This window comes from Chlorocebus sabaeus, chromosome 26, assembly GCF_047675955.1.
Source record: "Chlorocebus sabaeus isolate Y175 chromosome 26, mChlSab1.0.hap1, whole genome shotgun sequence".
NCBI lineage: Eukaryota > Metazoa > Chordata > Mammalia > Primates > Cercopithecidae > Chlorocebus > Chlorocebus sabaeus.
In genome coordinates, this window is record NC_132929.1 from 9,672,453 (window position 1) to 9,697,002 (window position 24,550).

Consider the following 24,550-nt stretch of genomic DNA (forward strand, 5'->3'; position numbering starts at 1 on the left):
TAGGGCAAAAATGTAAAATACAGAATTCTGTTTGCAAGCAGAAATTTCTAGTAAATGAAGGAACTCAAAGAAGAACAAGTGGGAAGGAGAAAAAATGGCAGAGATCTTCAATTAGCATTTTCTTAAACCACTCTCAAACAGGGAGAAAGATGAAAAGGAACTAAGGATGGATCTCAAAATGTAATATTCCAACAATTACCACTATCCAAGACAAGTAAATAGTGCAAACTTACTAGCTGATGAGCTATGAACATGACCATTACAAAGGTAAAATTGGCCAAGCATGGTGGCTCACAGTTATAATCCCAGCACTTTGGGAGGCTGAAGAGGATCATGTGAGCCCTGAAATTTGAGGCCAGCCTGGGCAATACAGTGAGAACTCATTACTACAAAAAAATTTTAGAAATCAGCCAAGCGTGGTGGTGCACATGTGTAGTCCCAGCTGCTCGAGAGGCTAAGACGACAGGATTGCTTGAGCCTGGGGGACAAAGGTTGCAGTGAGCCAAGATCACATTACTGCACTGCAACAACAGAGTGAGACCCTGTCTGGAAAAAAAAAAAAAAAACAAAACCCTAAAAGATATACAAAAATGTCTGGCTTTTAAACATTCCCCTTGTTGTTAATAAGCAAGTTTTAGAAATTTATCCCCACAGAAATTTTTTTTACATTGTATTAACTATTTTTTAATGGTTTATTTATTATACATTAAGTTTTAGGGTACATGTGCACAACACACAGGTTACATAGGCATACATGTGCCATGTTGGTTTGCTACACCCATTAACTTGTCATTTACATTAGGTATCTCTTCTAATGCTATCCCTCCTCCAACCCCCCACCCCACGACAGGCTCCGGTGTGTGATGTTCCCTGCCCTGTGTCCAAGCGTTGTCATTGTTCAATTCCCACCTATGCGTAAGAACATGCAGTGTTTGGTTTTCTGTCCTTGTGATAGTTTGCTGAGAATGTTGGTTTCCAGCTGCATCCATGTCCCCGCAAAGGACATGAACACATCCTTTTTATGGCTGCATAGTATTCCATGGTGAATACGTGCCACATTTTCTTAATCCAGTCTATCACTGATGGACATTTGGGTTGGTTCCAGGTCTTTGCTATTGTGAATAGTACTGCAATAAACATACGTGTGCATGTGTCTTTATAGTAGCATGATTTATAATCCTTTGGGAATATACCCAGTAATGGGATCGCTGGGTCAAACAGTATTTCTGGTTCTGGATCCTTGAGGAATCGCCACACTGTCTTCCACAATGGTTGAACTAGTTTACAATCCCACCAACAGTGTAAAAGCATTCCTATTTCTCCACATCCTCTCCAGCATCTGTTGTTTCCTGACTTTTTAATGATCGCCACTCTAACTGGTATGAAATGGTATCTCATTGTGGTTTTGATTTGCATTTCTCTGATGACCAGTGATAATGAGCATTTTTTCATGTGTCTGTTGGCTGCACAAATGTCTTCCTTTAAGAAGTATCTGTTCATATCCTTTGCCCACTTTTTGATGGGGTTGTTTGATTTTTTTCTTGAAAATTTGTTTAAGTTCTTTGTAGATTCTGGATATTAGCCCTTTGCCAGATGGGTAGATTGCAAAAATTTTCTCCCATTCTGTAGGTTGCATGTTCACTCTGATGGTAGTTTCTTTTGCTGTGCAGAAGCCCTTTAGTTTAATTAGATCCCATTTGTCTATTTTAGCTTTTTTTACCATTGCTATTGGTGTTTTAGTCATGAAGTCCTTGCCGAAGCTTATGTCCTGAATGGTATTGCCTAGGTTTTCTTCTAGGGTTTTTATGGTTTTAGGTCTAACATTTAAGTCTTTAATCCATCTTCAATTAATTTTTGTATAAGGTGTAAGGAAGGGATCCAGTTTCAGCTTTCTACATATGGCTAGCCAGTTTTCCCAGCACCATTTATTAAATAGGGACTCCTTTCCCCATTTCTTGTTTTTCTCAGGTTTGTCAAAGATCAGATGGTTGTAGATGTGTGGTGTTATTTCTGAGGTCTCTGTTCTGTTCCGTTGGTCTATATCTCTGTTTTGGTACCAGTACCATGCTGTTTTGGTTACTGTAGCCTTGTAGTATAGTTTGAAGTCAGGTAGCGTGATGCCTCCAGCTTTGTTCTTTTTGCTTAGCATTGTCTTGGCAATGCGGGCTCCTTTTGGTTTCACATGAACTTTAAAGTAGTTTTTTCCAATTCTGTGAAGAAAGTCATTGGAAGCTTGATGCAGATGGCACTGAATCTATAAATTACCTTGGACAGTATGGCCATTTTCATGATACTGATTCTTCCTATCCATGAGCATGGTATGTTCTTCCATTTGTTTGTGTCCTCTTTTATTTCATTGAGCAGTGGTTTGTAGTTCTCCTTGAAGAGGTTCTTCATATCCCCTGTAAGTTGGATTCCTAGGTATTTTATTCTCTTTGTAGCAGTTGAGAATGGGAGTTCACTCATGATTTGGCTGTTTGTCTGTTATTGGTGTATAGGAATGCTTGTGATCTTTGCACATTGATTTTGTATCCTGAGACTCTGCTGAAGTTGCTTATCAGCTTAAGGAGCTCTTGGGCTGAGATGATGGGGTTTTCTAAATATACAATCATGTCATCTGCAAACAGGGAAAATCTGACTTCTTCTTTTCATAATCGAATACCCTTTATTTATTTCTCTTGCCTGATTGCCCCGGCCAGAACTTCCAACACTATGTTGAATAGGAGTGAGAGAGGGCATCCTTGTCTTGTGCCAGTTTTCAAAGGGAATGCTTCCAGTTTTTGCCCATTCAGTACAATATTGGCTATATCCCCACAGAAATTTTAACATGTAGGAAGAAATTCATACAAACACCAGCCTTGCTTATATCAGGAAGTAGTATTTGCAGGGTGTGGTGGCTCGCACCTGTAATCCCTGCTACCTGTGAAGACAGCTTGAGCCCAGGAATTGGGGGTTATAGTGAGGTATGAGCACACCCCAGTTCTCCAGCTTGGGTGGAAAAAAAGAAACAAAGAAAGTAGTATTTTCCTGAGGATTCTGTTTTGAAACTATTGCTTGCAATGCATAATGTGAATTCTTCAGAAATTTACTTTTGTTTTCTTGGACTTTCTTTCCTGAATAAAAACTGTCATCACTACCACTAGAAACGTGAGCTCTACCTGAAGCGTCTTAAAGTCCATGACAGGAAAAGCAGAAAGTGGCGTGCACTCTGGGTTCCTCGCTGTGTGTGTGCAGCTCCTCTGATTAGCTACTTCTGGCTCAGACCAAATGTGCGACAAATCAAAGCAGTTGGAAGAGAGTGTGGTCCCAGTGTTCCATCAATTCATCAGTGACACCAAGTTCCAACTCAAGGTTTTTCAAACAGAAAAGAATGAGAAGGAACAACTTTGATGCCAAGAATTTTTTTTTTTTTTTTTTTGAGACAGTGTCTCGCTCTGTTGCCCAGGCTGGAGTGCAGTGGCGTGATCTCGGCTCACAGCAACCTCCACCTCCTAGGCTCAAGTGATTCTCCTGCCTCAGCCTCCCCAGTAGCTGGGACTACAAGTGAGCATCACCACACCCAGCTAATTTTTGTATTTTTAGTAGACATAGGGTTTCACTATGTTGGCCAGGCTGATCTCAAACTCCTGACCTTAGGTGATCTGCCCACTTCGGCCTCCCAAAGTTCTAGGATTAAAGGCATAAGCTACTGGGCCTGGCTGATGCCAAGAATTTTAAATAGCTCTACCAGCACCGAAAGTGTAGAATCAGGAAGGAGCTACTGAACTCTACCAAATCTCCAGAAAGAACCCGTGCTGGATAGTGTGGCCTACAAAACACAAAGGCACTGACAGGCCGTTATTAGGATCTTACTCCTCTTTTCTGGTAAACAAAACTGAAACCATTGACAGCTAATACTAAAAATGTAACTAAAAGTTTAACAAAGTAGAAGAACACACACAGTTGGGGTGATAGGGTTTTTCTCTTAAAAAAAAAAAAAAAAAAATCAGGCCAGGCGCAATGGCTCACGGCTACCCTAGCACTTTGGGAGGCCGAGGCAGATGGATTGCCTGAGCTCAGGAGTTTGAGACCAACCTGGGCAACATGGTGAAAAACCATCTCTACTGAAATACAAAAAATGAGCTGGGCGTGGCAACATGTGCTACTTGGGAGCTAGCGTGAGCTACTGAGGCAGGACAATTGCTTGAACCTGGGAGGCAGAGGTGGAGTCAGCTGAGATCGTGACACTGCACTCCAGGCTGGGTGACACAGTGACACTCCGTCTCCCCCAAAAAAAAAAAATTAATCAAATATGTCTAATGCAGTTTTCCCCTACAAGTGGCTCTTCAAGATTCACACTTAATGTAAAGCTATGATTTGGGCATATTTTATTCTTGACATATTCCTAAAATTGGAATTACTTGGTCCGAGGATAAAATTTACTTTGGAACTATTTGTTATGTTCCTCTATTGATCTGCTGAAACACAGGTCCAACGTGCAAATTCCACTCATAACATGCTCACCCACTTTTACACAAATGTGTGTTAAGTGCCTACTGTGTGTCAGACTAGAAGCTAGTGATACAGAATGTTACCCAAAGTCCCTGCTCTCATGGAATTACTGCTACTTAAATGTCTACTAAAGGGAGAAGAAAATTTACATGAATCACCTATTTCCTGAAAGCCCTATCAATAACTTTTGTATTTATGTACACAATTGTATTAAAAGCCTTATTAAGAAGTATAAGCCCTTCTACTTATTAAAATAATAGTATGCAGCCAGGCGCAGTCGCTCATGCCTGTAATCCTAACACTTTGAGGAGGCTGAGGCGGGCGGATCAGAGGTCAGGAGATCGAGACCATCCTGGCTAACACAGTGAAACCCCGTCTCTACTAAAAATACAAAAAAATTAGCCAGGCGTGGTGGAGGTTGCCTGTAGTCCCAGCTACTCGGGAGACTGAGGCAGGAGAATGGTGTGAACCCAGGAGGCGGAGCTTGCACTGAGCTGAGATCACACCACTGCACTCCAACCTGGGTGACAGAGCAAGGTTCCATCTCAAAAAAAAAAAAAAAAAATTGTTATTAATAATAATAGAATGCTGTTTTATTTGCTTTTAAAGCTCTCCCTTTTCTACATAACTTTTTCCTAACTTGTATAACCTTAGATGCCAATTGCTGGATGTTATCTATGTGATTAAAAGGTGCCATCTGGAAATTAAAGTTTGGGCTACCTTTTGGATATCGATTCTATAGCATAGCAAGATTCCAGAATGTTCTTTTATTGAAAGCATGTTTCCATCTTTAACTTTCCTCTAGTGCTCAGTGTCATAGTTCCTTCATACCCATCTGTAGGTGTCTGGATTCTACCACTGGTGGGCACGTTCTCTGAATTCAAATGAACTTACTCTCTAGTATGACAATATATTTTTTAAATCAGACTTGGGTTGATTTTTTGATCTTTGAAGCTTAACCTACTATCTTTTTCATTGTTGTTCTGCAATGGTTTATATTTTCTACTTCAGAGATACTTTTTGAACAACTCAGACACCGTTTTCAATGCAACTTTTTTTTTTTTTTTTTTTTTTTTTTAAAGAGACAGACCCCCACTCTGTCACCCAGTAGGAAGTGCAGTGGTGCAATCACAGCTCACTGCAGCCTCAATCTCCCAGGCTCAAGTAATCCTGCCACCTCAGCCTCCTGAATAGCTGGGACTACAGGCATGAGCCACTGCGCCCAGCCCAGTTGTAACTATTTCTTACCTGAATCACTGCAGTTGTATTCTAACTGGTTTACCTACCTCCAATATAGTATTCTGAAGGCCCCACCCACTCCACCAGATAAACAGAACAAGCCATCTCTGTATTATATTCAAAATGATCTTTGAAAAATGCAAATCTGATCCTGCCAGACTCTTAGTTAAACCTCTCTATAACTGCCCTCCACTAATTTTAGATAAAGTATAGTAACTTTTATATCCAGCCAAGATGGAGGCCAGGGATCAAATGTATCCTCCTACCTGCAACAGTCAAAAAGTCTGGCTCCTAATTCATGCCTCCTAATGCATAAGGCATTGGGTAGAGAATTCCTGAGGCATTGGGTAGAGAGTTCAAAAGCATCTTCCTGTAGTAGAGAATAATTAACTCTACACAAAAGATTGCTCTGGTCTCACCTAACAAATATTAAAAGCAAGACCTAAAAACATTAAACTGTTTCCAAGTAACTTAACTGTACCCCATAATAAAAACTACATAGTATTTATAGGAATACAACATTATGACTGCACTCAACAAGGTAAAAGCAATTTCTGATATGCCGTCAAAAATTGCATGGCATGCACAGAAGCAGGAAAATAATGGCCCCCTAAAGAGGAGAATGGATTGATTTCAATGGAAATCAGAATAATGCCAGAACTGACACAGATATGAAATTAGCAGAAAAGGACATTACGGCTTGTTAGCATAGCTTACATCACCCAATATAATCTGGCCCCCATCGAATTCTCCAGGCCTCAGTTCTCTCCCTTACACTCTGTACTTCAACTCTACCGAATTTTAGTTCTTCAAAAATGCCATGTTCTGTCTTGCATTCATGTTAATTATCTCTCCCGGTTATAATACTTGTCCATCCAGTGGTGCAAGAAAACTGTCTGGGGGCTGGGAGACAGTCCTCATTTGGTGTGTTTAACAATATCCATGGTGTAAGCACACCCACCATGGCCAATTTCAATCTATCAAAAATTTAGCCACTAACTTGCAAAGTTCCTGAATTTTTAACAATCAGCTCTGAAGCTGGTATAAGCCTGCATCCATCCCTCTCATCATCTGCCCGGAGCCTCATCATTCATCCTCCAGTCTCCAGGTAAACATCAGTTCCTCTAAGAAGCCTTTTAAGATCCTTCAAATCTGTTAAATGTTCCTCCTCTGTACTCCTATATAATACACTGTACTCACACCATCATAGCACTTACGATCCTCTATTGTTATTACCTGACATATAAACCCCAAAGGGTAGATATTGTGCCCACCCTATTCATTGATCTATCTGTAGAACGTTAGCATGATAGCTAGCATGCAGTGACACTCAAAACTCAGCTGAATGAGTAGGAAAAAGGAACAGACTTGCAGTAAGTGCGACAACATAGATGAATCTCCAATGCCTTATGCGACGCGAAAGAAGCCAGACATAAAAGGCTACATACTATAGGGTTCCATTACATAACATTCTGAAAACGACAAAATCCACAAATCTATAGTTGCCAGGAAAGGATTGCCAAGGTACATAGGGAACTTTCTGGGATGATGAAAATGTTCTATGTGTTGGTAGTGGTCACAGACTGCTTACATTTGTAAAAACTGTACACCTAAAAAGGGTGAATTTTGCTCAACATAAATTATACCTCAATAAACATTATTTATTTATTTATTTATTTATTTATTTATTTATTTAGAGATGGAGTCATGCTCTATTGCCCAGGCAGGAGTGCAGTGGCATGACCTTGGCTCACTGCAACCTCCACCTCCCAGGTACAAGCAATTCTCTTGCCTCAGCCTCCACCATGCCTAGCTAATTTTTGTATTTTTAGTACAGACAGGGTTTCACCATGTTGGTCAGGCTGGTCTCGAACTCCTGACCTCAGGCGATCCACCTGCCTCAGCCTCCCAAAGTAGTAGGATTACAGGCATGAGCCACCACACCCGGCCATGAATTTATTTTTTAAACAACAGCTGCCAGGCCTGGTGGCTCATGCCTATAATCCCAGCACTTTGGAAGGCTGAGGCAGGAGGATTGCTTGAGGCCAAAAGTTCAAGACCAGTCTGGGCAACATAAGAAAACCTTATCTCTACCAAAAATTAAAAAATATATATATGCAGGCATGATGGTGTGCACCTGTAGTCTTAGCTACTTGAGAGGCTGAGGTAGGAGGATGGTTTGAGCCAAGGAGTTTTAGGTTAAAGCACGTTATGATTGTGCCACTGCACTCCAGCCTGGGTGACAGAGACTCCCTAAAAAAGCAAAACAAAAAAACAGCTGAATGAGCCAGGCGCGGTGGCTCAAGCCTGTAATCCCAACACTTTGGGAGGCCGAGGCGGGCGGATCACAAGGTCAGGAGATCGAGACCATCCTGGCTAACACGGTGAAACCTCATTTCTACTAAAAATACAAAAAATTAGCCGGGCATGGTGGCGGGTGCCCATAGTCCCAGCTACTCGGGAGGCTGAGGCAGGAGAATGGCGTGAACCCAGGAGGCGGAGCTTGCAGTGAGCCGAGATGGTGCCACTGCACTCCAGCCTGGGCCACAATGCCAGACTCCATCTCAAAGACAAAACAAAACAAAAAATAGCTGAATGACTCAGTCAATGCTAAGGAGATAATGATGAGTTAAAAAATAGTCTAAGCTCTTAACCAACTTATAATACACTGGCTGGGGAGGACCAGAGATTAGATCAACATACTACATGTGTTTCCTAGGGCAGCCTTTGTAAAGGACCACAAAGTGAGTGGCTTAAAACAACAGAAACTTATTCTCCCAGTTCTGGAGGTTAGAAGTCTGAAATGAACGTGCTGGCAAGGCCATGCTGTCTCTGAAGGTTCTAGGGGAAGAACTTCCTTGCATCTTCCTCACATCTGGCCTTGCCAGTAACCGCTGACATTCCAGCTTGTAGTTGCATCACTCCAATCTCTGCTTCTGTGGTCCCACGGCCTTCTTCCCTCTGTGTCTCTGTCCACATTTCTCTCTCCTTTGACGTCAGTCATTGAATTAAGACACACCCTAATCTTGTGTGACCTCAACTTCACTTGATCACATTTGCCAAGACCATATTTACGAATAATGTCACATTCACGAGGACTGAAGTTTAGGGTTTGAACGTATCTTTTAGGAGGGCACAATTCCAACCACAACACACAAAAATAGCTATGAAACAAGACGAAAATATAACCAATACTACAGAAAGACATATAAAGTGCTGGGTTCAGAAGTCCCAGAGGGACTAAGAGAGGATTTCATGGTATTCAAAAACAGTATTTGAAATGGTCCTGAAGCGGAGTATGATCTGGGTGACAAGATATAAAGGAGAAGAACAGGACATTTGGAGTAAAGGGCGGAAATGTTATAATGTTATAAGACAGGGGTAGGAAAGGGCGATGATACCAGGAAGGAGTCCAATTTGATAACAGAGTCCAATGAGTTCTAAATGTGATATACTGGAAAGGTAAGTGGGGACCTGGTAGCAGGTGGTCAAATGCTTAAATAAGGACTCTGTACTTCATTCAGCAGACTTTTGGGGACCACTGAGGGAATAACTGTGGTAAAACCCGCCCCCTTTTCTCACCTCTGCCCCTATGACACAGTGAAGAGGCTCATATAGCGTTGACAGGACACTTTTTTTTCTTTTGAGACGGAGTTTCACTCTTGTTGCCCAGGCTGGAGTACAATGGCACGATCTCAGCTCACCGCAACCTCCGCCTCCCAGGTTCAAGCAATACCCCTGCCTCAGCCTCCCAAGTAGCTGGGATTATAGGCACGCACCACCACGCCTGGCTAATTTTGTATTTTTAGCAGAGACGGGGTTTCTTCATGTTGAGGCTGGTCTCGAACTCCCGACCTCAGGTGATCCACCTGCCTCGGCCTCCCAAAGTGCTGGGATTACAGGTGTGAGCCACTGCACCCGGCGGCAGGACACTTTCAAGAGCAGTTCCTTGAACTGTTCACTCACCCAGGTAGTAATTACTGATGTTCAAACTGAATTTTCCTCATTGATCCAGCTACTATATGGTAGAACTAGAAATAGCTGGAGGGTCCTCAAAAGATTTTGCTGTTGTGTTTCATCTAGTTTGTTCATCTGCTGAAATAGTTTTCTCTTGAAAATGCAACATTGATTCAAAGTATTTACATTTATTTGCCTCAGGGAAAGGCTCCCCCCGCCTCTTTTTTTTTTTTTTTGAGATGGAGTATTGCTCTGTCACCAGACTGAACTGCAGTGGTGCCATCTCGGCTCACCGCAACCTCCGCCTCCCAGGTTCAAGCAATTCTCCTGCCTCACCCGCCCAAGTAGCTGGAACTTGATAATTTTTGTATTTTTAGTAGATACAGGGTTTCACCATGTTGGCCAGGATGGCCTCGATCTCTTGACCTCGTGATCTGCTGGCCTTGGCCTCCCAAAGTGCTGGGATGACAGGAGTGAGCCACAACACCCGGCCAGGGAAAGGCTTTTCTTTTTTTTTTTTTTTTTTTTTTTTTTTGAGACGGAGTCTTGCTCTGTAGCCGGGGCTGGACTGCAGTGGCCGGATCTCAGCTCACTGCAAGCTCCGCCTCCCGGGTTTACGCCATTCTCCTGCCTCAGCCTCCGGAGTAGCTGGGACTACAGGCGCCCGCCACCTCGCCCGGCTAGTTTTTTGTATTTTTAGTAGAGACGGGGTTTCACCGTGTTAGCCAGGATGGTCTCGATCTCCTGACCTCGTGATCCGCCCGTCTCGGCCTCCCAAAGTGCTGGGATTACAGGCTTGAGCCACCGCGCCCGGCCGGAAAGGCTTTTCTATCCTTAACTTGCAAGCTAGCATACAAAACTTAGATTTCTGACTAGCAGAAAAACCATTCTCTTAAGTAATTCTTCTTTCCAAAAGTATGTTCCAGAGGTCGTACCAACTCATTCTTTTAGATTAAAAGCTAAGGATCCTCAAATCACAGTTCGGTTATTTTTTTACACACAAGTATAAAGTCATGTGCAAAGAAGGAAACAGAACAGAGAATCTAACTTACAGCAATTCAATGGAAATTCACAGTAAGAATGCCAAGGTCATAATTACCACACGTATTCTTGTCCTAGTGTCTATATCTGTATTTATGAATCACCTTTTTTTTCCTTTTCTTCTCTCTAAGCCCTTCTCTAGGATACTGCAATTATAGTTGTTCTATTGGAAATGAGTCCTTGAAACCCTTTGGAATCTAGAAGGTCACCTCTCTCACAAAGCCACATTATGTCTAAATGTTCTCAGTTGTGTGAGAGTACAGTCACTCTACTTAGTGCGGGAAAGTGGACAAAGTTTTGGGACAACAATTTTTCTTTTTTGAGACAAAGTCATTTTCTGGCACCCAGGTTGGAGTGCGGTAGCATGATCACAGCTTACTGCAGCCTCAACCTCCCAGGCTCAAGTGGTCCTCCCACCTCAGCCTCCCAAACAACTGGGACCACAGGCATGAGCCACCAAGCCCAGCTGATTTTGGTAGTTTTTGTAGAGACATGGTTTTGTCATGTTGCCCAGGCTGGTTCCAACTCCTGGGCTCAAGAACTCTGCCCACCTCAGCCTCCCAAAGTACTAGGATTATAGGTTTGAGCCACCACATCTGGCCAATTTCATAATTTTTAAACACACACACAAAAAAACTGATCGCATAGCAAAATAGGTCAAGTAAAATATCATTGGTGCTGTATTATTTTCAACCACACAGTAATTACCTTCAGTTCTAAAACTTGACATTTATCTATAGGTGACAAGTTTAAATCAAATTTAATTTAAAGTCTTAATTATTCTATTTCATAAATAGCAATACCCAGACAACTATTAACTGCCAATGAACAGTTTTTCAAGTTTTCTTCAGTAGTAACCTTGAGACGTATCTTTTACCTTTCCTTCAGAGATTTCTTGGTCTGGGGCTAGAAAGATATTCACACACTAGAGGTCCACACACAATGAAATACAGACACGTGCACACACACGCACACACGTTTCCTTTATCTGTTTGCCCTTTGATGGACACTCACATTGTCTCCATATCTTGGCTCTTGTGAATAATACTGAAATGAACATAGAGTACAGATATCTTTACAAGATGGCAATTTCAATTTCATGTCCTTTTGGTACATATCCAGAAGAGAGATTACTAGGTCATATGGTAGTTCTATTGTTAGTTTACTTAGGAACCTCCATACTGTTTTCCATAAAGGCTATACCAATCCACATTCCCACCAACAGTGTTCCAGGGTTCCCTTTTCTCCACACCTCACCAACATTTACATCTTGTCCTTTTTATAACAGCCATCCTAACGAACATGAGGTGGTATCTCATGTTCCCCGATGATTGGTGATGTTGAACACCTTTTCATATATCTGTTGACCATTTTTATGTGTTTTTTTGGAGAAACGTCTATTCAGGTCCTTTGTCTACTTTTTAAACAGATTTTTTTTCTGCAACTGAGCTGTAATAGTTAAAAACATAACCCCTTATCAGATATGTAGTCTGTGAATATTTTTTCCTAGCCCATAGGTTGCCTTTCCATTTTGTTGATTGGTTTTTTGTTTTGTTTGTTTTGCTGTGCAGAAGCCTAATTTGATGTAGTTCATGTATTTATCTTTGCTTTTTAGCTTGAACTTTTGGTGTGATATCCAGAAAGTCATTGCCAAGGCCGTCTATAAACACAGGGTATTTTCCATTTATTTGTGTCTTCTTTATTTCAACAATGTTTTACTGTACAAATTTTTCACCTCCTTCAAATTTATTCCTAAGTGTTCTATTTTTGTTGATGCTATCATCAACAGAAATAAAACAGCAAGTGAGATTCATTCCTGGTATACAAGGCTAGTTTAACATACACAAAATCAATGTGACACATCACATCAACAGAAAGATTAAAAACCTTATGATCATCTCAATGGATGCAGACAACGCCTTTGACAAAGTCAAATATCCTTTCTCGAAAAAAAATTTTAACAGTTTAAGCACACAAGGAAAGTTCCTCAACATAATAAAGGTTACTCATGAAAAACATAAAACTAACATCATAATCAACAGGAAACAAATGAAAAATATTCCACCAAGATCCTGTAGAAGGCAGGGATGCCCATTTCTATTCAACACAGTACTAGAAGTACTAGCAAAGGCAATCAAACAAGAAATAAAAGGCATCCAAATCAGAAAGGAAGAAGCATAATGATCTCTATCTGGAGACGACATGATTTTATATGTAGAAAACCCCAAAGATTCCACACAAAAAATACCTGTTAGAATAAATGAACTCAGTAAAGTTGCAATATACAAAATCAACACACAAAAATCAGTGCATTCCTATACACAAATAAAACGACCTAGTTGAAAAAGAAATCAAGACAACAATCCCATTTTTGATACCATAAAAAATTCTTAGGAATAAATTCTATAGCTTAATTACTAATTAATTTATCCCTTAATCCTATGTGTTTATCTTTAGCAGTCTCTCCTATGGTGTGATGATCAATTTGCCCTCCACCCTTCACAACTGCTAAAGCAAATGCCATCTAATGCAGCACTTACTCTTTTGGCCACCAGGATCTGAATCCCCTTCCTAATCCTCAGCATCCCTCACCTTGTGAAACAGATCCCCTCTCTCCTACTATCAAAGCAGAAAATTCTAGATACTTCTTTTCTAGCATCTCTTGCTCTAGACATCGGCACACAAATGAGGCCACGTTGATCAAAAACACTCATCTGCAGTATTTGAATCAAAAACTAGGGATGAGAATGAGGGATTATGGAGAATTCATTCTTAGTGTTAGGTATTGGCAACTACAAACAGTTTATAAAAGGACAGAGGCAGTAGCAGTGTCCACTGCCCAGTGACAGTAACACTTATGTGGATGGCACAAATTGCAATGTTCATGTGTGTAGCAACAGCAGGTCCTCAGTCAGCTCTGCAATGTGAGGCCCTATACTAGCCTTCTGGTTTTTGAACGCAGTCCCTAGGCGCTCCCAGAAAGATTGTGAGCTGCCCAAAATACTTTTAATAAATTCCTTCTCTGCTTAAATTTGCGTAAGTCAGTTTCTGCAGCTTGCAACTAAGACCCTGATTGATACAGCATCTTGGTCTCCTTAGACTAATTTTACATGTTTTGGCATTATATAATCTCATTAACTCCAAGTTTCCTCAAAGCACACATGGGATCCTAGTAAGGAGATGTGTTTAGGAAAAATATAATAATATTAACACTTCGCTTTGTATAGATCTTAACTGACTCTAAAAAGAAAGAAAAATAGAAAACATGGTATATATAAAAGAACATGCTTGTTTACATGTGAATATATATTGTATATGTGTATATACAGTCGTGCATCGCATAGCAATGGGGATACACTTTGAGAAATGCATCATTAGCTGATCTGTCATTGTGCAAACATCGGAGAGTGTACTAACAAACCAAGATGGCATGGCCTACCTAGGCTATCTGGTATAGCCTGTTGTTTCTAGGCTACAAGCCTGCACAGCATGTTACTGTACTGAATCCTGCAGGCAACTGTAACACAATGGTAAGTATGTGTGTTTCCAAACATATCTAAACATAGAACAGGTACAGTAAAAGTATGGTATTATAATTTTCTGGGACCACTGTCGTATATGTGGTCCATCATTGACCAAAACATCATTATGCAGTGCATGACTGTATATGCATATGTATTAATGCATATTTGTAGGTCAGGTGCAGTAGCTCACACCTGTAATCCCAGCACTTCGGGAGGCCAAGGCAGGAGTACTGCTTAAAGCCAGGAATTTGAGACCAACCTGGGCATTGTAGTGATATCCTGTCTCTACAAAATATTTAAAAATCAGCCAGGCATGATGGTACACACCTATAGTCCCAACTACTTGGGAGACTGAGGCAGGAGAATCACTTGAGCCCAGGAGTTCAAAACTGCAGTGAGCTATGATCATGCCACTGCACTGAAGCCTAGGCTACAGAGTAAGACTGTTTTTTTGTTTTGTTTTGTTTTGTTTTGAGATGGAGTTTTGCTCCTGTCACCCAGGCTGGAGTGGAGTGGTGTGATCTTGGCTCACTGCAACCTCTGCCTCCTGGGTTCAAGCGATTCTCCTGCCTCAGTCTCCCAAGTAGTTGGGATGACAGGTACCTGCCACCAAGCCTGGCTAATTTTTTGTATTTTTAGTAGAGATGGGTTTCGCCATGTTGGCCAGCCTGGTCTTGAACTCCTGACCTCAGGTGATCCACCTGCCTTGGCCTCCCAAAATGCTGCGATTACAGACGTGAGCCACCGTGCCCAGCCGAGACTATGTTTCATTCATATATATATATATACACACACACACATGCATATGCACATGCACACACACACACACATATATATGTTTATCTATTGTTCTTTATAATGAAGTTTGGTTATATTTAATTTTTATATATATATATATATATATATTTTTTTTTTTTTTTTTTTTGAGAGAGAGTCTCGCTCTATTGCCCAGGCTGGACTGCAGTGGTGTGATCTACGCTCACTGAAAGCTCCACCTCCCGGGTTCACACCATTCTTCTGCCTCAGCCTCCCAAGTAGCTGGGACTACAGGCGCCCGCCACTACGCCTGGCTAACTTTTTGTATTTTTAGTAGAGACAGAGTTTCACCATGTTATCCAGGATGGTCTCGATCTCCTGACCTCGTGATCCACTCGCCTTGGTCTCCCAAAGTGCTGGAATTACAGGCTTGAGCCACCGCGCCTGGCCTATTTAATTATATATACATATATATATATATTTTGGTCTTATTTATTTATTTTTTTTTATTTTTTAATTTTTTATTATTATACTTTAAGTTCTAGGGTACATGTGCATAACGTGCAGGTTTGTTACATATGTATACTTGTGCCATGTTGGTGTGCTACACCCATCAACTTGTCATTTACATCAGGTATAATTCCCAATGCAATCCCTCCCCCCTCCCCCCTCCCCATGATAGGCCCCAGTGTGTGATGTTCCCCTTCCCGAGTCCAGGTGATCTCATTGTTCAGTTCCCACCTATGAGTGAGAACATGCGGTGTTTGGTTTTCTGTTCTTGTGATAGTTTGCTAAGAATGATGGTTTCCAGCTGCATCCATGTCCCTACAAAGGACATGAACTCATCCTTTTTTATGGCTGCATAGTAGTCCATGGTGTATATGTGCCACATTTTCTTAATCCAGTCTGTCACTGATGGACATTTGGGTTGATTCCAAGTCTTTGCTATTGTGAATAGTGCCGCAATAAACATACGTGTGCATGTGTCTTTATAGCAGCATGATTTATAATCCTTTGGGTATATACCCAGTAATGGGATGGCTGGGTCATATGGTACATCTAGTTCTAGATCCTTGAGGAATCGCCATACTGTTTTCCATAATGGTTGAACTAGTTTACAGTCCCACCAACAGTGTAAAAGTGTTCCTATTTCTCCACATCCTCTCCAGCACCTGTTGTTTCCTGACTTTTTAATGATCGCCATTCTAACTGGTGTGAGATGGTATCTCATTGTGGTTTTGATTTGCATTTCTCTGATGGCCAGTGATGATGAGCATTTTTTCATGTGTCTGTTGGCTGTATGAATGTCTTCTTTTGAGAAATGTCTGTTCATATCCTTTGCCCACTTCTTGATGGGGTTGTTTGTTTTTTTCTTGTATATTTGTTTGAGTTCCTTGTAGGTTCTGGATATTAGCCCTTTGTCAGATGAGTAGATTGCAAAAATTTTCTCCCATTCTGTAGGTATATTTTTAAAATATGTTAAAAGATAACTACTTTTGGCTGGGTGTGGTAGCTCATGCCTGTAATCTCAGCACTTTGGGAGGCCGAGGCTGGTGGATCACCTCAGGTCAGGAGTTCGAGATCAGTCTGGCCAACATGCTGAAACCTTGTCTCTACTAAAAATAAAACAATTAGCCGGGTGTGATGGCACACGTCTGTAATCCCAGCTACTCAGGAGGCTGAGGCAGGAGAATCACTTGAACCTGGGAGATGGAGGTTGCAGTGAGCTGAGATCGCCACAGCGAGACTCCATCTCTCCCCCATTCCAAAAAAAAACAAATACTAGGCCGGGCACGGTGGCTCACGCCTGTATTCCCAGCACTTTGGGAAGCCGAGACGGGTGGATCACGAGGTCAGGAGATCGAGACCATCCTGGCTAACGTGGTGAAACCCCGTCTCTACTAAAAAATACAAAAAAACTAGCCGGGTGTGGTGGCGGGAGCCTGTAGTCCCAGCTGCTGGGGAGGCTGAGACAGGAGAATGGCAAGAACCCGGGAGACGGAGCTTGTAGTGAGCTAAGATCTGGCCACTGCACTCCAGCCTGGGCGACAGAGCGAGACTCCGTCTCAAGAAAAAAAAAAAAAAAAAAAAAAAATACTACTTTTGTTTCCAACTAATTAGGTGTTTAATTAGGTGTTGAAACAAAAAAACAAAACGAAAAACCCACAGGCTTTGGGGTCAGAAAAAACTGAGTTTAAAGAGTTTAAACTGCTGTTCACTACTTACTTGCTGTGAAACCTTGGAGAAGTTTCTTAAATTATCTAAGCCACAATTTTCTCATTGGAAAAATAATAATAATAACACCCATTCTATAAGGCTATCTGTAGGGTGAGAGATACTATACATAAAACAGCTCACCCAGTATCTGACATGTATTAGATGCTCAATCAACTTTGAGAGTCCAGCCCTCACAATCTGCCTATCTCTCAATGCCAAACCAATCTTCTCCAGGGATTATTTTCTTCCAAAGAAAGATAAAATTGGCTGGACGCCGGGGTTCACACCTGGAATCCCAGCATTTTGGGAGGCCGAGGCGGGCCTGTTGCTTGAGCTCAGGAGTTTATATCAGCCTGGGAAACATGGCGAAACCCCTTCTCTGCAAAAAATACAAAAAATTAGCCAGGAGTGCTGGCATGCGCCTGTGGTCCCAGAGGGAGGCTGAAGTGGGAGGTTTGCTTGAGCTCCGGAGGTGTAGGTTGCAGTGAGCCAAGACCGTGCCACTGCACTCCAGTCTGGACGAAAAGTGAGACCTTCTTTCGGAGGGGGGAAAAAAAAAAGGTAAAATTCGCCCCTAGACACCCACCCCAATTCAACCAAATGCACGGACACTAGTGAAACAGCATGCATCTTATGTTTAGTGCACCTGTTACCTACTGTCTTTCCTATATTTCTAGGATACTGTCCTTCTTCTATTTCTAGATTTTCTCAGTACCTCCCATACATGAATTGCTGTCCATATAGCCATGAAGGCATACAGTAAGTTGTTAAATTGCATTTTATTAAGATCATTGCCCTAACAAAAAAAAAGGTCAAGCGTAAAGCTACTTGGTTACCTAAGAACAGGTCTGTGTGTCTCCCAACTTACTGATCAGAACTGGAGTGAAATGTGTGTACATGTGCTTCTGTGTGTGTGGAATGGGTGGAGGGAGGGAGGGGTAGGGAAGGCAGACACCAAAGAGGAAGTGAAACATGCACCAATAGGACCCAGAAGCCCTCCATACCAATGTATTACACAAAATACTAGAGGGGCTTCAGAGATTAACTGGTTCAACCACCTTGTTTGAGAGATATAAAACATGAGAGGCACCTTTTAAAATACTGAATGATATGCCACTGTACGTCGATGGCACAAGTTGTTCATCCACTGATTTATCTATGGACACGAGTTTGCTTTCGCCTTTTGGCTATTGTGAAGAACGCTGCTATAAAGTTGGATGTACAGATATTTGTTCCAGTCCCTGCTTTCAATTCTTTGGGTTATATAAGTGGAATTGTCCAATTACATAATTCTATTTTTAATTTTTATTGAACTTTGAAGACATTATGCTAAATGAATAAACCAGTCACAAAAACAGACAAATGCGGTATGATTCTGCTTCTGTGAGTTGCCTACAGTAGTCAGACTCAGAGACAGACAGCAGGATGGTGATTGCCAGGGGTTGGGGAGAGAAGACAATGGCAAGTTATTGTTTAATAGGTACAGAATTTCAGTTTAGGAAAATGAAAAAAACTCTCGATATGGATGATGATGGTTGCAGAGCAGCGTGAATACACCTAATACCACTCAACTGTACACTTAAAGATGATTCAAGTCGTAAATATTATGTATATTTTACCACAATTTTAAAAATGTATTTATCTATTTTTTAAAAGGGGTAGGGGGAAGGGGGTGTACACAAATTGGTTAACAGACTTTCCAATGTCAAACAATGAGTGGTAGAACAAAGATTACAACCAAGTTCTTCTACTTGATGGCCCACAGCTTTTTCTACCAAGCCATGAATGAGAAGAAAAATAATTATAGACTTGGAATGCCTCCTCATATAAGCAACCGGACCGTATCTTGTCTAATATGATAATATCCCAAATATCAGCGGGATAGACCCTGCTCATCCAATTCCAGTCGTTCTCTAACACCTACTAGGCACCAAGTTAACTGGGCCTCTCGTTACAGACGAGACCTCAAATGATGGCACAGAGAGGCTGTTCCCTTTCCTCCCTCTCATGCATTGCTATGTCTCAAGGGCAGGAAACTGAGGTCAGCTATGCTTTGCTCTGGGAATTTCAAGGAGTATCTCAGAGGAAAGGCTGGGGTATCAACATCAGTCATTTTGCTTCCACATGGGATTATGCTTTTTAAATGAGACATTGTTTCTAAGGGACATTGCCAGCCTTCTGTTCCATGTTTTTCACCAGTGTAAAAAATTTTTGTTTCTAAGTCAGCTCATCAGGAAGGAAGGAAATGTAGCTTTATTTTAGGCCAGACTGTTGCAAAGTATTCATAATGTATCACAGCCTTGGAAGCTGGATTTCATGTTGCTATCTGCCTTTTATTCCCCTCACCTCTCCCTTCTGACAACTGTGGACAAGTTAAAATTCAGCAGTGTGTAAGAATCAGAGAACAGAGGTTGTTTCTCTAAAGTCCTGATAAACCTTGAAAACAATAAAGCACTAGAAATACCCCTGCTGTCCTAATCCACAAAATTCCCAGCACTATTAAAAAAAAAAAAAAAAAAAAACTCTGTATGGAGTAAAGATTTAAACATAAAGTTAAAAGTGCTAGAAAAAAAAATGGGTAAAATGTATTACCTTGTATAATCTTGGAGTGAAGAAGACCTTTATAAACACAATTCAAAATGCATCTAACTACATAAAAATGTGAAGCATCTCTATGTCCAAAAATTTAGGAAAGTCAAAAGACAAATGACAATGCAGGAGAAATATTTGCAACACATCAGATAAAAGGCTATTTTTCATTTACATTGCATACTTTACAGCTCACTTATTAAAAAATGTGTATTGGGATAAAATACACATAAAACTTGCCATTTTAGTCCCTTTTAAGTATACAGTCCAGTGGCATGAAGTACATTCACATTATTGTGTAAGCACCACCACCATCTGTCCCCAGAACTCATTTCTCATCCCAAACTCCAACTCCTTACGCATTCCACACAACTCCCCATTCTCTCACCCCGAACCCTGGCAACTACCATTCTATTTTCTGTCTCTGTGAATCTGACCATTCTGGGTGACCTCTGTAAGTCGAATCATACAGTATTTTTCTTTTTTTCTGACTGGATTATTTGACTCAGCAAGGTTTATCCTTGTTGTCGCCATGTGTCTGAATTTCCTTTCTTAAGTCTGAATAATAATCCACTGCATCACATGTATTCATTATCCATCAATAAACATTTACGCTGTTTCTACCTCTTTGCTACTGTGCATGAATCAATATTTTAAAAAGACAAATAATTCAGTTCATAGAGAAACTACAGCAGGGCTGGGGCCTGATTCATGCAGAAGTCTGCAGGGCAAAAGAGACACCAGCGAAGACAGAGCAGTCACGCGGGGTGGTCTAGAGTGACAAAACTGGAGACCTGAGACCTGGGCAGTTTCCCTCATGTGATTTTTGCTGAATTCTGAAGCTGCTTCAGAGACGCACTGAAGTGTTTCTGTACATTTTTAATATCCCCTGTTGTGGCTTTCTACCACTCTGAGCTACCCGCCTGGGCTGTCCCTCAAACATCTCCCCAAGTTGGTTTTTGTTTTGTTTTGGTGCTTGAGGTTGTTAGTGTTCTGGTTACAAAGCGGCATAAACTCTTAATGGCCAGCTTCTACCTTTCTTTTTCCCTTAAGCCTTGTTATTTTAACGTGCGATTTTGTAGAACCCCAGGTTTCTCAGGAAAGCAAAAGCACCTTTATTTCCAACACCCAAGTGTGGCACAGGCTGGCAATTCAGAGAAAGAGACAAAAGTAAAATGTGCAGGGAGAAAACACAAAAAACCTAAGCGGTCTCATGGGAAAAACCTATTCGCCCGTTTGTAATTATAGAGTGATTTTATACTCTATAAATGCACCCACAGTGACATGGATTAATACTCATACGTTACCAGCTCAAGATGTGAACAAAAAAGCAGGAATCTTTTATTCCAGGTAACAACAATGCTTGTAGTAAGGAAGAAAACTGTCGTAACACAAAGGTGATGGCTTCTTAATTGCAGGCACTGTCAACACAATGTTCCTTGGAATTAGCAATTCAGCTTTAGAAGTAAAAGAATCCTGGTTAGATGCTAAAGGTGTCAGCTCCATTCCTACCCCTACACCAAGCTACCAGTTAGAAAACTACCTAAGTATCTCACTTTTCAAATGTTTAAAATCAAAACAATTTTGGAATGACTAAAATTATTGTAATTTTATAAGGTATAAATTTTATCAGGTATATAAAATTATAACTGCCACAACTTTGCATTTATGTAACACCTTTTTTAAGAATTAAAAACATTTGCTGACCAGGCACGGTGGCTCATGTCTAATTCCAACACTTTGGGAGGCTGAGGCAGGTGGATCACCTGAAATCAGGAGTTTGAGACCAGCCTGGCCAAATACAAAAAATTACACAAAATACAAATACAAAAAATTAGCTGGGCATGGTGGTGGACACCTGTAATCCCAGCCACTTGGGAGGCTGAAGCAGAAGAATCACTTGAACCTGGGAGGTGGAGGTTGCAGTGAGCTGAGATTGCGCCACGGCACTCCGGCCCCAGCCTGGGTGACAGAGTGAGACTCCGTCTCAAAAACAAAACAAAACAAAACAAACAAAAAAACAATTTGCTTAGTGAGCAAGGTAGTACTTGTTAAAAATAAGCTTCCTTGGCTTCCCTGTAAGACACATATTCCTCTCATTTCTCTGAGATCTTTCCATGGGGAGCTAAAAGAAGTGTGAAAAAACAAGAGGGGAAGGTGTGAGGCGGCTGTGAACTTTGCTGGACAACTAGTAAGATGTCTGCTCAGAAATCACTAACAGAAAAAAGGGAAACACAAATAATACAAAGCAAACAATTTACCATATACTCAATATCTGCACAGCATTGTGCCTGGTGCTGTAAGAACTCAGGCCACAAAGGCAAAAAGAAAGAAATTGGAAGAAATTGTGTGGAAGAAATTGGGACGTGAAGATAGTTACGCCAGTATCTGTTATGTCTTTAATTGTCCTATAGCCAAAGTGATGCTATACGAGGTCTTCCTCTCTCACAAAGGACTAGTGGGAATTTTTGCTCTAGGATTTCAAAAAGTGACAGGGAGAAAGAAGGTACCTCATAAAATGCCCAACTCACCCAACAGACATTACTCATTATGCTAGAAGGAAATCTGTCTAGTGGGGCACATTGGTGAGGCTGGAATAACAGGAACATTCTGCAGATGGGCCAACGGATACTCCGGTGGGAACTGACCTGAAAAGAAATGGGAGTTTCCTGAGTCTAGTCAAGAGTCATGGCAGCTCCCAACAAAGAGTTAAGGGGCATCCAAGTTCTACTGCCACTGCTGACTAGTTACCACTTCAACTCTCCATTCATTTTCCCATGTACGAAATAAAACAATATCTCAGGAGACATCAAGATCAGAAATATTCTCTATTCAAGTGCTTTGGAAGAAAAGCAGTTTTACACCGATGAATCATTGTGACTCAACATTGGGTTGGGAGAGAAGCTAAAACAGTGAAGACAGTTCTAAAAACTAAACTGCATAGAAGCCAACCCATTAAAATATCCTCTCCAAAATGTTCATCAAAGCAGAATAAATGTTCCTTATTCCTCTCAAGACCAACTCCGGCATCACCACCTCTTCTCATCACTCACAGTCTCAAAACCACCGCTGCCAATACCATATTAAGTACGGTTGAAACTTGTTCTACTGACTAGATACCACGGTGAAGGCAGCAGATCAAAGCTGGTGCTAGACACCCCTTGAGGAACAAAGGAGAAAAATATCCACAGCACGCACAACAAAATCAAGGGCATCACTAGCTATTCTCATCTGTGTTTAGCTTTGTTCCCTGCCCCCTCCCTTTTTTTGCTGACATACATTTGAAGGATAAAATACTTTACATACCCTGTCCACATGGCATTATATACCTTTCTTTCACAGTAACTTAGAAATAATGCAATGCCCGAAAAAAGAGGTATACATCTTATTTAATACAGCACCACCAAATGGGGAAATAACTCTTTGTTAAACGCACAAATTACATTTGATTTGCTGGGCTCTCCCAGGGTCATGATATTTAAATAAGAATTTCTGAGCCACGAACTGAGGCTGTTAAAAAGTAAAATACAATGGTTAATACAGAGCTCTAAACATAAAAGCGTATATTATTTAAGCATTAAAAAGTCATTGTGTATATTTGTCTAACTGGCAATATAAAATAACACAAAAATCTGATTTGTTATAAACTACACAGAAAATGGAAGTAGCAAGTACAGGTTAACAACTAGCTAATGACTTACACAGCTCCTTTGCTTCTGATAGAGAGGTGTTAGCATACAGAAGAACTTCCAGAGAAAGAAGGTATGAACTGCAAGTCAGTTCACTATTTTTATGTTGGATCTCCCAATAACAGGATTTGAATAAGCAAAGGAGAGAGAGAACCCCAGGCTTCAAGGAAGATTTGTGTCATCTACATATTCCCTGCATTATGTAAATTATCTATGGATCTTTGGCAACAGCATGAGGTAACAGAAATCAAAGAGAGATGTTTAACTCAGCTTCACAACTTATTACCTCTGTGACCTTAGTAAAGTTAATTAATCTCACTTAACTTTCTCATCCGTAAAATAAGATGTAACACTGTCTACTTCATAGAACTGTTAAGTTTAAGGGCAAGAGCAAACATATGTTCTTTAGAAGAGGCATAAATATTAGTGCTCCCTACACGTTCTGCCTATTCACTATTTGCAAAGATGACAGACGGCAGTTGGAAGGCATCCTATGCAATATGGAGTATCTGCTTAATATTAAGCAATGATCAGTTATGGGACATTTAAACATAGACAAATGTTCTAAGAGGAAAGAGTATGAAATAATCTCAACTATGTAAAATATTTATAGAAAATGTAATTATGTAATTACGGGCATCTAAATGAGGTTCCTCATAAAGTGACTACCTATAATGTTACAGACGATTCTTGGTCAAAGGGTAAAAGTACAATATTAAACATCACCAAGCATGGACTGCCATCAATGTGAAACTTAACCCCTCTCAAAGAGGATACTGTAGTTGAGGTTCTGCCCAACTGAAATGCTGAACTGTTCTAATCTTAGCTCTGTATCTTCTCTTTTTAGGGATGAGCTTGTCTTTCACTGCTAATTGAACAAATCAATTGTCACAACAAGACGGTGACATGACACTCATGCCCACTACACTCCCACTGGTGGCCCAAAGGAAAACCTGAGTGCCTGTAAGCCAGGGACTAAAATCCACATTTGGCTACACTTTTCATTAGTAAAGCTAATTCAACTTATAAACTGGCTATATTGTTTAA

At 40.9% G+C, this 24,550-nt stretch overlaps 1 protein-coding gene across 1 annotated transcript in view; it reads right to left on the reverse strand.

Moving 5' to 3' along the window:
• AVEN (apoptosis and caspase activation inhibitor) overlaps nt 1–24,550 on the reverse strand; it is a 182,914-nt gene that overhangs the window by 23,055 nt on the left and 135,309 nt on the right. The gene's annotated exons all lie outside the window — the stretch shown is intronic.